The 14,536-nt window shown below is 38.5% G+C and overlaps 1 pseudogene; it reads left to right on the forward strand.

Annotated features, from left to right (window-relative positions):
* LOC107653124 (low-density lipoprotein receptor-related protein 1B-like) overlaps positions 1-14,536 on the forward strand; it is a 34,195-nt pseudogene that overhangs the window by 12,192 nt on the left and 7,467 nt on the right.

Raw genomic sequence — 14,536 nt, forward strand, 5'->3', positions numbered from 1 at the left:
ATATATATATATACTTATTACAAATTATCTCTGTAAGGAAATTATTTTTCTGATTATTCTGACGTGTACGCAAGTTGGAAAGCTCTGATAATACCAATCCAACACACATTTGTAGTAACATTCGTGTCCACAATTCTGGAAATGAGATCATCCGAGGAGCACGTGAACTCAGCAGTTACACTTGCTCTGATGGCAGCATGTACCGTTTGCTAGCGACATTAAACGTGCTTAAATTAAAATGCCTAAAGCTAAACTTCGCTTGTAATGACTAGCAATGAGAAGTGTTTCTAAACCCATCGTCCAACAAAAGAGAACATTATAACGTTTTTACTCCAGAACACCAGGCAAATTCTTCCTTTTGTGTTCTGATGAGGCTTCTTATCACATAATGTAAAAAAAGTTATGTCGATAAGCAATGGATACTTAATTATGAAAATACCCGAGATGGCTTAATGAACATGGATAAACTATATATTGTTGCAGTCGAGTGTTTAATGTCTTCATGTTTCATCATTCAAAACGTTTCTATCTTCTTTTTATTTAGTCACAGCGATGGCTGAATACCTTTGTCCATATTCAGTTTCTGCATGAGTGCACCCTTCGGCTTACAGTATGAATGAAATGTTTATAGTGCTAAATAATGTCCAATCCATACTATTTTGGGTAAAAATAGGAAAAAATAATACTTTTCTCAAAATATATTTAAAGAAAATATAATAATCCATGTTTTTCTCTAGTGTACAGAAGGTTTTTTTTTTTTTTTTTTTCAAAAATCACAAATCGCCAAAAAAAAAAAATGCGCCACCGGCTGCGCTCAAAAACAGGCCGTTCACACTGAACTCGGTTTCGTTCCGCTTCTACTGCGCTGTGTTTATAGGCCTGTGTAAACGCGTCTCGCGCATCAAACGCGTCTCTCAAGTTAAAATAAATGTAACTTTTAAAACCGTGTCTTCCCCATGGACCCTTTTCACATTCCTGGGGTTCTCAGAGGCAGAAGTTGCTATATTAGTGTGTATTCGTTAGTTGTGAGTGCAGCAGCGTTTACTAGTTTACCGTACATAAATACCAATTGGCAAAAAAAATAATACAAAATATAGTATTATAAATGGACATTAAAAATATTAAAATAGACTATTAAACCGCAAAAAAAAAAAAAAAAACACACACTGAGCCCGAACCGAACCAAAAACTGTGGTATTGAACAGAGCTAACTGTATTGTTGCATCCCTACCAAGAATACAGACTACTTTGCTGTTATTCATACTGTACCTGATATTTAGTGTTAAATTATTGTAGCTCAGGTGTCAGGTGGCTTAGGTTTTATTGTGAATTTATGTAAATTTGTTTGTATTTATATTTATATATTTCCGTATACTTTAAACTTTTAATATATTCGATTTAAATAATTTCTTTCAGTTAAAAAAAGCCATTCTTTAATGACTTTTTTTTTTTTTTTAAGTATCACTTCAGGCACAAGTACGGTTTTAAAAGTATAAATTTGGCACAGATATTGTAAAAAAAAAAAAAAAAACAATGCCCAAGTTGGTTGATCTAGACCAGAATAGCCTATGTTATGAGTGGACCAAACTTTCAAAATAGCTTAGTCAGTCAGTAGTTGCTTGTCACATTCCAACTTTTACTTCATATCAGTCTTATTATACTCCACTTTCCAAATGCAGTGTTTGGTGGAAGATTTAAATGTTACTCAAAACTGTAAATAACCTAATAAGACTCCACCTGCTCCATTTCTGACAGCTGTATCCAGACCAGCTCAGACAAGCTGTAAGAGTCCCTCTGTACTGTGTCCGGGAACGTCAATGTGTGTGTCTCGGGCTCAGCTGTGTGATGGCAGAAGAGACTGTCCCGATGGATCTGATGAAGCTTCTTGTATAGATTCATGTGCTGCTCCAGGTAAAATAACTGAACTTCTCCCAGCTGAAAAAAAAGCTGCTGAAATCGCTTTTGTTTGGTTTAAACTGGTTTAGTTTGTCTCCCAGCCTGATTAGCTGGCAAGTGCCCAAAACCCTTCTAAACCTACCAAACACGTCTTGCATGAAGACCAGCAAACCACCTTAATTCTTCATCTTCATCACCACCCCATTCTTAAACTTTTCTAAGCTTTTCATCATCATCTCCTTTTTCATTATTGTCTTTCTCTTTTTCCTCCCTTTACCTTCTGTTCTCTTCCTCTTCCTTGTTCTCCTCCTCTTCCTCCTCCTACTTGTTCTCATTCTTCCCTTTCTCATGCTTCTCTGTTTTTCTTCTCTTCCTCCTTGTTCCTCTCTGTTTCTTCTAGTTCCCCTCCTCCTTCTCCTCCTTGTTCTGATTCCTCTTTTTTTCATGCTCCTTGTCCTTCTTATCCTCCTCTGTCACCTGCTCCTCCTTGTTCTTTCTCCTTTCTCCTTGTTCTCTTCCTTATTGTTGTTGTCCTCCTCATCATTCTCCTCGTTCTTCTCCTCCTACTTGTTCTCATTCTTCCCTTTCTCCTGCTCTTCCTCCTTTACCTCCTTCGTTCTCCTCCTCCTCCTTGTTCCTCTCTTCTTCATTCTTGTTCTTCTCTTCCTCCACCTTGTACTTCTTCTCTACTCCTCCTTGTTCTGCTCCTTCACCACCTCCTCCTTTTCCTTGTTCTTCTACTCCTACTTTTTCTCGTTCTTCCCTTTCTCCTGCTCCTCCTCCTTTGCCTCCTTCGTTCTCTTCCTCTTTCTCCTTGTTCTTCTGCTCCCACTTCTCATTCTTCTTTCTCCTGCTCCTCCTCCTTTACCTTCTTCGCTCTCCTCCTCTTTCTCCTCCTTGTTCCTCTTTTCTTAATTTGTTCTTTTCCTCTTTGATCTCCTCTTGCTCCTTGTTCTTATCCTCCTTCACATTGTCCTTTTCCTCCTCTCTCTCCTCTTTCTCCTTGTTCTTATATCCTTAGTCATTGTTCTCCTCCTCCTCCTCCTCCAGCAGGTCATTATCCCTAAGATGTAATCTGTCGTGACTCTTGCCTGCTATGCTGTTTTGTATGTTATTCACACAGGTGACTTCCTCTGTAAGGACAGGAGGAAGTGTATTAATGGAGCTCTGGTTTGTGACGGCCACTCTCACTGTCTTGATGGTTCTGGTGAGGTGGGATGTCCTACCATAGCAACTGAAACCTTAACCACAGCACCCTTTAAGTGTCGTGTAGGCTCTAAACCTTGTAAGGACGGGCGTGAGTGTGTGCTGTACAGTCATTTGTGTGATGGCGAGATGGACTGTAAGGACGGATCTGATGAAGAACATTGTGAACTTCAATGCAATCCAGGTGAGATGTTACCACAATTTCACAATCTCAACCATAACCCATTTTTTGGTCTTTAACAATATTGATTTAAGGCTCGATTACACTATACAACTTTTGCCCACATTTTTGCACTGAGAGATAGATATATATATATATATATATATATATATAAATAAAAATGTCTTTACTCACACTTTATGTGCTCCTGGTATGTGGATTCTTTATAGGGATGTTTCAGTGTATTCAGGGGAAGAAGTGTATTGACTTCCGGCATGTGTGATGGGACACCTCAGTGTCCGTATCACTCGGATGAAGCAGCCTGCTGGAAATCCACCAAGAGCTGCAGCATCCGCTGCGATGGGAACAGCCGCTGTATCCCAGAGGTGTTCATCTGTAACGGTATGAGGGACTGCTGGGATGGCTCAGATGAGGCGGACTGTGGTGAGTCTGCTGCAGAAGCATCAGAAATGACACATTTGCTTCTACATATGGGATCTAAAAAGTGATGAGTAGATTTTGCACCACTGGTGACACCAAAAGGTAACTAGGAAAAAAAAACTTTTTGACATGCTCTGAAGTAAAAAGGAAAGCTTCTGCTTTCCAATTATTAATCATTTAAATCCTGTTTTACTTCATTGTATAATAAATGTGTTTCTGTGTAGGGTTGGGTACTGAAACCCGGGACCAATATGGCACTGGTACCTATGTAACCAGTATGTACTAGAACCGAATCAGAACGCAGATTTCAGTGCCTCATTTCGGTGCCATGCCTAAGTGATCGATTGAAATATTTGTCCTCTGGTTCTCCGAAATGGACATCACCGGCACCGCACGTGAAAAATAATTTTCCAACTGAGAAAATGCACGTTAACTCAAGTCAGAAAGCTCTAATAATACAAATCCAACAAATCTTTGTAGTAACGCGAGTGTCCATGTTATTTTGACATTCCGACTTAAAAGCACAACTCGGGAAATGAGAGCATCCGAGGAGCGCGTGAATGCAGTAATTACACTTGCTCTGATGGCAGCAGGTAGCCTTCCGTTAACGAAGCTAAACGTGCTTAAATTAAAATGCCTAAAGCTAAACTTCTCTTGTATTCACATTTCTATTCTGTGACTGGATATGTGGATTTTCTGTGCGAGGGCGCCATCTGGCGTCCAGTATGAATGAAACAGACATCATGTGTTTATGGTTATAATGGCCAATCCATCATTTTTTGGGGGGAATTTTTATTAATTAATTTTTTTAAATAGTATCGGTTCAGGCACCGTTTAGGCACCGGAAAAGTATCGATTTGGCACCGGTATCGAAAAAAAAACCAAATGATACCCAACCCTATTCCTGGGTCAGTGCGACTCAAATTGATCTAACACCGCACATATTACTTCACTAGATAGGGTTTGCCCATAATATATTTTCATCGTTTTGACTGAAATTGTGACACTATTTTTGTTGCTTTTTTTTTTTTGTAGCCATGCCCACTCCACCATCACCTTGTAAAAGCCCTTATGTGGCTTGTCAAGGGACGTCGCTGTGCATCCTGCAGCGATATTTGTGCGACGGGAGAAAAGACTGTCCTGATGGCTCTGATGAGAGACCGTGTCTTCGCAACTGCCCATATCGCAGTAATGAATGCATTGTTTGATTTTTAGTGGTAACATGCAATGCTTGGGATAAAGTTATTGCTGGCTTACAGCTTTACAATCACATTTTCTGCCAGGTGATTTCATGTGTAAAGACAGGACGAAGTGTATTGAGAGGAATCTGGTGTGTGACGGCCGCTCTCACTGCCTTGACCGTTCGGATGAGGTGGGATGTCCCACTACAGCACCTAAAACCTCAACCACAGCGCTATTAAAGTGTCGTGTGGGCTCTAAACTCTGTAAAGACGGACTTGAGTGTGTGCTGTACAGTCATGTGTGTGATGGAGAGATGGACTGTAAAGATGGATCGGATGAAGCTGACTGCGATTTCAATTGTAAAGCAGGTAGTCCAGCCAGAGATGATTTTACACAAACACACTTTATAAATAAAAATGGAAAAATAAGTATCAATAAATTTGTCTTTATTTGTCCATTTAAGTTTATATAATTTTATTTGTTTTATTTTATATATAGTTATGTAGTTTACTTATCTTTATCTATTTGTATTTTTTTATATTTACTGTATAATTGTCTAATTTTATCAATTTTATTTTTATTTATCTATTTATTTATATTATTTTTATTTATTCAAAAATCTTGTATATTATGTATATACATTTGTTTGCGGTGTTTGTTTATATTATTTTATTTATACTTATTTCTGCATTTATATTCATATATATTTCTTTTTTATATACAGTTATGAAGTGTTTATCTATTTATTTGTTTTCTAGCTATCTGTTGATTTATGTATTTATTTTTTATCTATCCATTCATAAAAAATGTTTCATTATTTCATTTATATAGTGTTTTCAATCATTTCTCCTACAGTCTGTTCAACAAACATTTTAGAATAGTCTTTATTTACAATTGTTTCATGACAGTAGTGGCACAGAAGTTATACCATCCATTTGATACTTATTAGGAGAGACTTGGTAAAAAACTGTGCCCTGTTTTTTATTGATTTAAAAGCTCTGACTTAGTGGTTTTGTTATTGTTCCTCAGGGGAGTTTCAGTGTGCCCATGGGAGAAAATGCATAGACTCAAAACTAGTGTGCGACGGCAAACCACAATGTCAAGATTTTTCTGACGAGAGGGACTGCTTCATACGCAGCAAGAGCTGCAGCCATCGCTGTGACAACAAAACCCGCTGCATCCCAGAAAACTTCCTGTGTGACGGAGAGAGAGACTGTGTGGACGGCACTGATGAATCTGACTGCGGTGGGAATCTGAGCTACTGCTGGATATGTGATTTGGCTCTGAATTTGATTAAAAGAGTCATTTGTAATGGTTTTGTCTTCAGGGTACCCCACAAAGGTGGTGAAGTGTGAGAGGCCTGCTGTGTTGTGTCGTGACGGGTCGCTGTGCATCCCTCACACCAGTCTCTGTGATGGCAAGAGAGACTGTCCTGATGGATATGATGAAACATTTTGCTTTGACAGATGTCCAAATTTAGGTACTCGAAGGTTACTTGCTTAATTGTACAAAACATAGCTAAATTTTTAAAGTGTGCATACAGTCACAATTCTTTTTTTTTTCTTATAGGTGACTTCCTGTGTAAGGACAGGAAGAAGTGTGTGGAGAGGGATCTGGTGTGTGATGGCCGCTCTCACTGTGCTGACGGGTCAGATGAGATGGGATGTCCCACTGCAGCGACTAAAAGCTCCTCCTCAGCACCACTGAAGTGTCGTTTGGGCTCTAAACTCTGTAAGGACGGGCGTGAGTGTGTGCTGTACAGTCATGTGTGTGATGGAGAGATGGACTGTAAAGATGGATCGGATGAACAGGACTGTGAATATCAGTGTAAAGCAGGTAAAACTCATGTATCTGATCCATCATAACGGTCTTATGTAACGCAAGACGTGTGTAACTAATAATGTTTCCTCGTAGATCAGTTCCAGTGCACTCATGGGAGGTTGTGTATCGACAGAAAGCAGGTGTGTGACGGCACACCTCAGTGTCAGGACCGCTCTGATGAACTGGACTGTTTCAGTCGCTCACACGCATGCAAACATCAGTGTGATAATAAAACTCGCTGCATCCCAGAGAGCTTCCTCTGTGATGGAGAGAAAGACTGTGTGGACGCCATTGATGAAGCCAACTGTGGTACGCGTTTTAACTCTTGATTATGGAAATGAAAATGCATTTTCATTAGGTGTTTATTTAAATTCCAAACCTAAATTGATTTTTTTTAAATACGTAAATATTTAAATATGTATTTATCACAGTTTGTTTCATAGTTGATCACATGTATTTATTTTATTCTTTATTTTTCACCATTTATTTATTTTAATATTTTATCACCATTTATTGATTAATCACCTCTTTTTTTTATTTTTGATATGAAAATATGAGAAAATATTTCAGATCTTTTGATCGAATGATCTTACCTGATTTTATGTTAAAAAGAATCCCTTGAAATATCTATTTTTAAATGTTATGTAAAATACGTATTTATCACCATTTGTTTACCTTTTATTTCATTATCTACACATTTTATCTTTATTTAATTTTGTATCTTTATAGAATGATCTTGTCTGATTTTATGATAATGGCAATTTTCAAGGATAGTTTCAAGGATAATCCCTTGAAATAATTCTAAATGTGTTCAGTATTGGTTTTGTTTTTTTTAAATACAGGTTAAGACATTAAATGTACTCAATGATTTGTTTTGTAGCTCCCATTACTGGCCCATCCGTCACAGACCAGCCAGTCTGCATTAGCCCTTCTGTATTTTGTCATGAAACTTCAAAATGCATAACACAATCCCAGCTGTGTGATGGAAAGACGGACTGTCCCAGTGGAGCCGATGAGCAGTTTTGCATACATTCATGTCCAGATCCAGGTAATAGATAGAATTTGTGCTATTCTTAAACGTTATAGTTCAAAGTCAATGCAATGTTTGACAAATTGAAGACTCTGTACTGCGATCAGGCCAGTTGCTGTGCAAGGACAGACGGAAGTGTGTTGAGAGAGCCCTGGTGTGTGACGGTCAGCCACACTGCGCTGATGGGTCGGATGAGAAACAGTGCCCCACCTGTGCTTTGCTTTGCGATCAGAAGAGGGTGTGCCTAACTAGCCAGCAGATCTGTGATGGAAAACCAGACTGTAGAGACGGTTCAGATGAGAAAAACTGCTGTAAGTCCACAATTTACACCATGCATGCATGCATTATAATACAATTATTTATTTACCTTTTAAAACATCTTTAGTGTTTTGCATGATAAAAAGTCATGTATGATTGAGAGTTGGATGATTTAAATTTTTGGTGAACTATTTGTTTAACTTCAACTTTGTCAGTCAAGTCTTTCCCATTGGTTTTCATATTTCAGACTCTGGTCTTATGGATGCAAGTGCTTCGTTACCTCTGAAATGTCCCCTGGGATCCAAAGCTTGTAGGGATGGGAAAGAGTGTGTCCTGTACAGCCATGTGTGCGACGGGGAGAAAGACTGCAAAGATGGATCTGATGAGAGGAACTGTGAGCGTAAATGTAAAAAAGGTACACTTTACAGTAGAAATAAAATGTATCCTTATTTGACGAAGAATTAAACGGGCCAAATTAATGTAGTGTATTATTTCAATCCTGTAGGCCAGTTCCAATGCGCTCATGGCAGGATGTGTATAGACATGAAGCTTGTGTGTGACGGCACACCTCAGTGTCAGGACCGATCAGATGAAATCAACTGCATGAAGCTCTCGGAGGAGTGCAGGCACCCGTGTGACAATAAAACCCGCTGCGTTCCTGAAACCTTCCTCTGTGATGGAGAGAGAGACTGTGTGGATGGCACTGATGAAGCCAACTGTGGTAGGTCAACGGCATGAAGTGTTCATGGTAGTAAGTTATGGGTAAAGATCTCAAAGACTTATTCAGGAACTGATGAGTATTAGTTCATCTTGATCCATCAAGACTTTGCCCTTAAACAAGACCCTACCATTAAATCAGAAAGACTGGCTTTAGTTAAAGGATAAAACATCATATTTGATGAAAATGTAAGGGATAGAAGTGCTGTCTGGCATCATTCATGAAACGAGCAGAGTGCAGTTGTTGTTTGTGCAGAGTCTATAAATCTCTTTATAGAATAATCTGGTCTAAACATCTGTTGTGTAAACATACATGTTTCCAACTGACCAACACCTAGATACAACAGTCCGATGAACAATATTGAGTTGGCTTCCTTTCCAACCTTATTTTTGTCATCCAAAATACATATTTATATTGTTGTCAAAATAAATATGGCCTCTACTCTTGATGGCTGGTGTTGAAGTCGGATGCCCATTTGACATAAGTTGGTATGATTCTTTAGGGTCTTTAACCATAGTATGTCACAGACATTTCATAAAGTTACTCAATGGTTGTGTAAAACACCCTTTTTACCTTGTCAAAAATAGCTCTGTTCACAGCGACTCGTTTCGGTGCATGTCTCTTTAAATGATAATGAGCTACTGTTCACCCCACCCCTCTCTTCTGTGGGGCGTGTCGACACAAGACATGTGAATCAAGCATATATGGCTCGGAGGTGGTCTTATTCAAATAGCTAGCTATCTATGTAGAAACCGGCTGCAGATTGAAACAGCTCGCTGGATGACAACAGTTTCAGACTCAGACATTTTCAGACCCATAACAAACTGGCTGCGTGTTTGCTTTTCAGCTTTCTGAGCTGGCAGACGCGCCAGCAACCTAACTAAATGCATAAAAAAGCTATAAAAAAAAAGTGAAAATTTCATCCGATGTCCACTTTAAGATGTTATCATCATTTTAGTGATTTACTTTGTTCAGTGTTTGGACGGTTTTCCTTACACGTGGGTTTTGTTGGTCCTGCAGTTGTAGAGCCCTGTTCCGGTGACCGCTTCCAGTGCAGTAACGGTCAGTGTGTGGCGCTGGCCCTCCGCTGTGATGGGTACGTTGACTGTCGTGATCACTCGGATGAGAAGGGCTGTCCTCAGCCTCCACATTGTCCTGTGGAGCAGCGCTGCCCCCACACGCACGAGTGTCTGCTGAAAGAATGGCTCTGTGATGGAGACCAGGACTGCAGTGATGGGTCTGATGAGAGGGTGAGGAACCGCACTGATCCAGTGTTCTTGTCCCAGAAGAACCGACTGCTTGTGTTTTTGCTCAAAGCTGTTGTGGGTAGGTTTTGCTTTGGGTTTTTGTTTGTTTGTTTGTATTTTTGTGGTGTGTTTTATCTGGTGTTTTTCTGTATGTGGTATTTTGTTTGGTGCATAGTGTTTTTGTTTGTGCTGTTTTGTTTTTGTTTGTGGTGTTTGGTGATTTTGTTTGTAATGTTTTGGGGCTTTTTGTGGTGTTTTTGTTTGGTGTGTTTTGTTTGGTGTTTTTGTTTGTGGTTTTGTTTTGTGGTGTTTTTGCTTGTGATATTTTGGTTTTGTTGTCTTTGTGGTGACGTTTTTGTTTGGTGTTGGTGTTTTGTGGTGTTTTGTTTGGTATTGTTGGTGTTTTTGTTGTTTGTGTTTGGATTTTGTTTGTGGTGTTTTTAGTTTTGTTTGCTTTTTGTTTTTTGTTTTCTTCAAAAATGCTTTCAACATTTGCTCTGTTGGTTTGAGTAACCTAACATTCAACTTCTGACTCAACCAGTGCTGTGAGTTTAGAGTGGAGATGACTTTGAATAGGGGTCTTTGCAAAAACAACAAAAAAAATTTTTTAAGTTTCTCAGATTTTGTGTAGTGTCTCTAGTTCAAGTGTGTTTCAAACAAAGTAGACGTGTTCAGAAGGTTCAACATGATCACAAGTTATCCATCTGCGCCATACAGTCAAACAACCTCTTCTCTTCCTGTTTAGAACTGCAAGCTGACCCTGCTGAAGTGTGGAGAGTTCCAGTGGTCATGTGCATCTAAAACTCAATGCATTGCGACGACGTGGAGGTGTGACGGCGTAAAGGACTGCAAAGACGAGAGTGATGAATCTGGATGTGAGTGGACGTCTGAAATCAACTCTAAACTCCATACCAGAAACTGTTCAATAATACGAAAGTGTTAATATTGCTTGTCTTATAGGCGATCATGTGAAATGCCCTACACACTTGTTCCAGTGTGGAAGTGGAGAGTGTGTGGACCCAGATCTGGTGTGCAACAGGGCGTCTGACTGTGCAGACGGTTCTGATGAGGGTCTTGGGTGTCTGAAGAACAACTGCTCCAGTCCCAGCAGCCCATCATGCCAGCACTACTGCATCAACACTCCACATGGAGAGGTCAAACATTCACTTTTTGCTTTATAGAAAAGTGTTATAATACCCAATGAATTATGCATTAATTATGCGAAACACAAATCATGAATCAAGCCAAATTAAAATTTTAGATTTTTGCACGATATAGTGGAGTGCGAATGCAAACATTCTCTTGTGTTTCCAGAGATGTGGCTGTAAGACTGGCTTCAGGCTTCAGTCTGACGGTTTAACTTGCAAGGACATAGATGAATGTACAGAGATTCAGCCCGCTGACTGCAGTCATAAGTGCCTCAACACGCTGGGCTCCTTCCTGTGTCAATGCCACCCTGAATTTATACTGGAGCCGGATGGACGCAGCTGCAAGACAGCAGGTATCGGTCTATAGCAGCTAGCTAGCCTCGCAAAGCCAAACTTTTGATTATCACTATAAAGCCTGATCTACATCATCCACTGATGATTCTAGTCAAGTACTACAGAGAAGTTACTGTTTGTAAAGCGACCAACCACTATTCCCCTTTTGCATGCCTTTTAAGGGGTGGTCTCATCTGAAATACAAAAATATATTTAAAATTCATTTGAATAATTGCACAACAGTGTCTTTGCACAGCTGGTTGCACAGGAAATGCTGAAAATTGCAGAAATGTACATAGACAGTATGTACTTGCAATTCAATAGTATAGTATTCTACTCTATTAATAGTGTTGTTCTTACATGTCAATCATGTTTTTGTGCAGAGGAACCCAGTCTTTTGGTCTCTGAACAGAATGAGCTGTTAAAATTGGGTCTTCGAAGCTCCAGCATTCAAGCTCTCATCACACCGGGACGGAAGCCCATCTTCTCTCTGGACTACGACCGGAGAGAGCAGAGGGTGTACTGGGTCAGTCTGGAGGAAGAGAGCATCAAATATGCCTTCCACGGAGAAAAGGACAACACTGAAATTATCATCAAAGGTAAAAAATAAAATAATAATAAATAAATAAGTATATCCCTTTTACTATAAAATAATTGTATTTTATTTAATATTCTTTTTTTAAATAGTCATCACACTTTATTTTATTTAAAAAATAAATAAATAAATAGTGCAATAATGCTAAATAATAAATTAAAATAAATAAAATAAAAAAAATAAATAAAAAATAAATACTATTAATCTTTTTTTGTGTGCGTGTTTTTATGTTCTTATGAGAACCAGACTGAAAAACGTATGTTCATCCATATAAAATTTGCAGCAGTCTATATATTGATTCTATTTCATCTTTTTTTTTCTGTGATGGGAAATATGACCAATTCTGCTGAGACAAACAAAAAAAACAAATAGTCACAAAAATTCCAAATTAAAATCTCAGAAGGTACAGTACCATTTTCAGAAAAATAAATCACACCTGATTGTAAGTTGCACCAGGTCAGAATTGCATTGTTGAAAGAAAACTAAAGATAAGTTGCATGTGTCACATTATTACATTCAGAAATAATGTAAAATACCAGTAAGTAAAATGAAATGTTTACAAGCAGCATACTATAAACATATTTTTCATTCCTGTTCTGTTCTGAATACAGTTAAATTTAAAGTTGTTGTTTTTTATGTAAAGGTTGTATGAGTGAGGGAAACAAAAATGTGTAAGTATAAAACAAACATAAATTGTAGTGGCCTCCCTCCATTATAAATATGCATTTTGGTTTGGAATATAAGTTTCAGTATGTTTAAAAAGAAATGCAATTTATATTCCTTCAAATATGGTAAGTATTTTAGTTTAAAGGTGTTCGGCTTACAAAAAAGTTTAAGTTTTGGCCTAACCAAAATAATTTCACATCACATTCAGGTGTGAAGTCAGACTCCATTGCTATTGACTGGATGGGAAGGAACCTTTACTGGGTCGATGGTGTTGCTGGGCAGATTCTAGCTGTGCGATTGACCAATAGTATTGTAAAGCCACAAAACTACATAGTTGTGGAACAGGATTTGCAGCAGCCTCGTTCGCTTGTGCTGCTGCCTCAGAAAGGGTGAGAAACCCCTCAATGAATCGGTACTATTACATGAGGTTTCAGTCTCCGTGTATGGATGCAGATGATTGTTTCCAGATATCGTTTGCAGGGTAATGTTCTGGTCAGAGATTGGAGGTCAGGCACAGATCGAGCGCTCTGGCATGGACGGCTCAGACAGGAAAGTGGTGGTCAGCCGCGGTCTCAACCGGCCTGTCAGCGTGACGGTGGACATATTGACTGACAGACTGTACTGGACTGAAGAGAAGCTCAGATGTATAGGCTCATCGTCACTGGATGGAGAAAACATAAGGGTAATATGAAATGTCACACGTTTACAATGCTACAAGAGGGCAAGTACAATAAATGGCACAGTTTTCTTTGTGAATCAAAATTCAAAAACTGAATTTTTTTTTTTTTCAGTTGCTGCAGCTGTCTGAGATGCCCAGTCTTTTCTCTGTGGCTGTGTTTAATGACATGGTCTACTGGTCTGACACTCACAGACGATCCATTCAAGGTGCCAATAAACTGACTGGCAAAAACCGCAGAGTTCTTCTCAAGAGACCGGGACAGCCGTTCGACCTCAAAGTGAGAATACATGCTGTACACGTTACTAAATGTAATCAGAGTTGTCTTGTACATCAGTATATCTTGCATTCCTGAGTGTTTCCTTGTTTTGTTTTGGTCTAGGTTGTCCACCCTCTTTTGCAGCCCAGCGTGTCCGGCCCGTGTGAGAAGCTCAGATGCTCTCACATGTGTTTGCTGGCTCCGGGGCTCGAAGCGGTCTGTCGCTGCCCGACAGGACTTCTCTTAGCCGCGGACGGATTCACCTGCGCCCCACCTGTCGATTCCTCCTCTTCTTTCCTTATGTTTCTGTCTCCTACCATGATTACACAGGTACTCCACTTCAGAAGAATGACTGAATGGCTTTTCGTGACACAATAGTTTGTCGCCAGGACAGATTGTAGAGGACCACCTTTAAAATTACAGTGTATACTCTTAAGTATTTGTTGGTTTTAAAGTCAACATGAAATCAAATTTGACCTTATTTACTTAAATGCATATTCTTGGTCGTACTGTTCATAATTTATCAGTTCAATCATTTGTAATATTTCATTAAAATGTTATTGCTTTTTTTTGGCTGACATCACCTAGGCTACTAGTTTGTTAACCAACAGCCAAAATTGTTCGTTTATAAATTAATAACTAATAAATGAATCATATCCTTAAATTTAAATGTATAATTACCTCTGTTTAATTATTAAATTTAATTATTTTAATTGTAAATCATAATTACTTTTTTATAAATGTATGTACAATATTATAATTAAATGAAAAAATGGTATTCTAATTAAATTTAAATGAATCTATTTAATTATAATGTAATTGTAATTTTTATTTTTATAATATTTTTTATCAAATTAAATGATACTTGTATCCTAATTTATAATTATTTATAATTTTATA

This window comes from Sinocyclocheilus anshuiensis, unplaced genomic scaffold (genome assembly GCF_001515605.1).
Source record: "Sinocyclocheilus anshuiensis isolate Anshui unplaced genomic scaffold, SAMN03320099.WGS_v1.1 scaffold131, whole genome shotgun sequence".
Taxonomy (NCBI): domain Eukaryota; kingdom Metazoa; phylum Chordata; class Actinopteri; order Cypriniformes; family Cyprinidae; genus Sinocyclocheilus; species Sinocyclocheilus anshuiensis.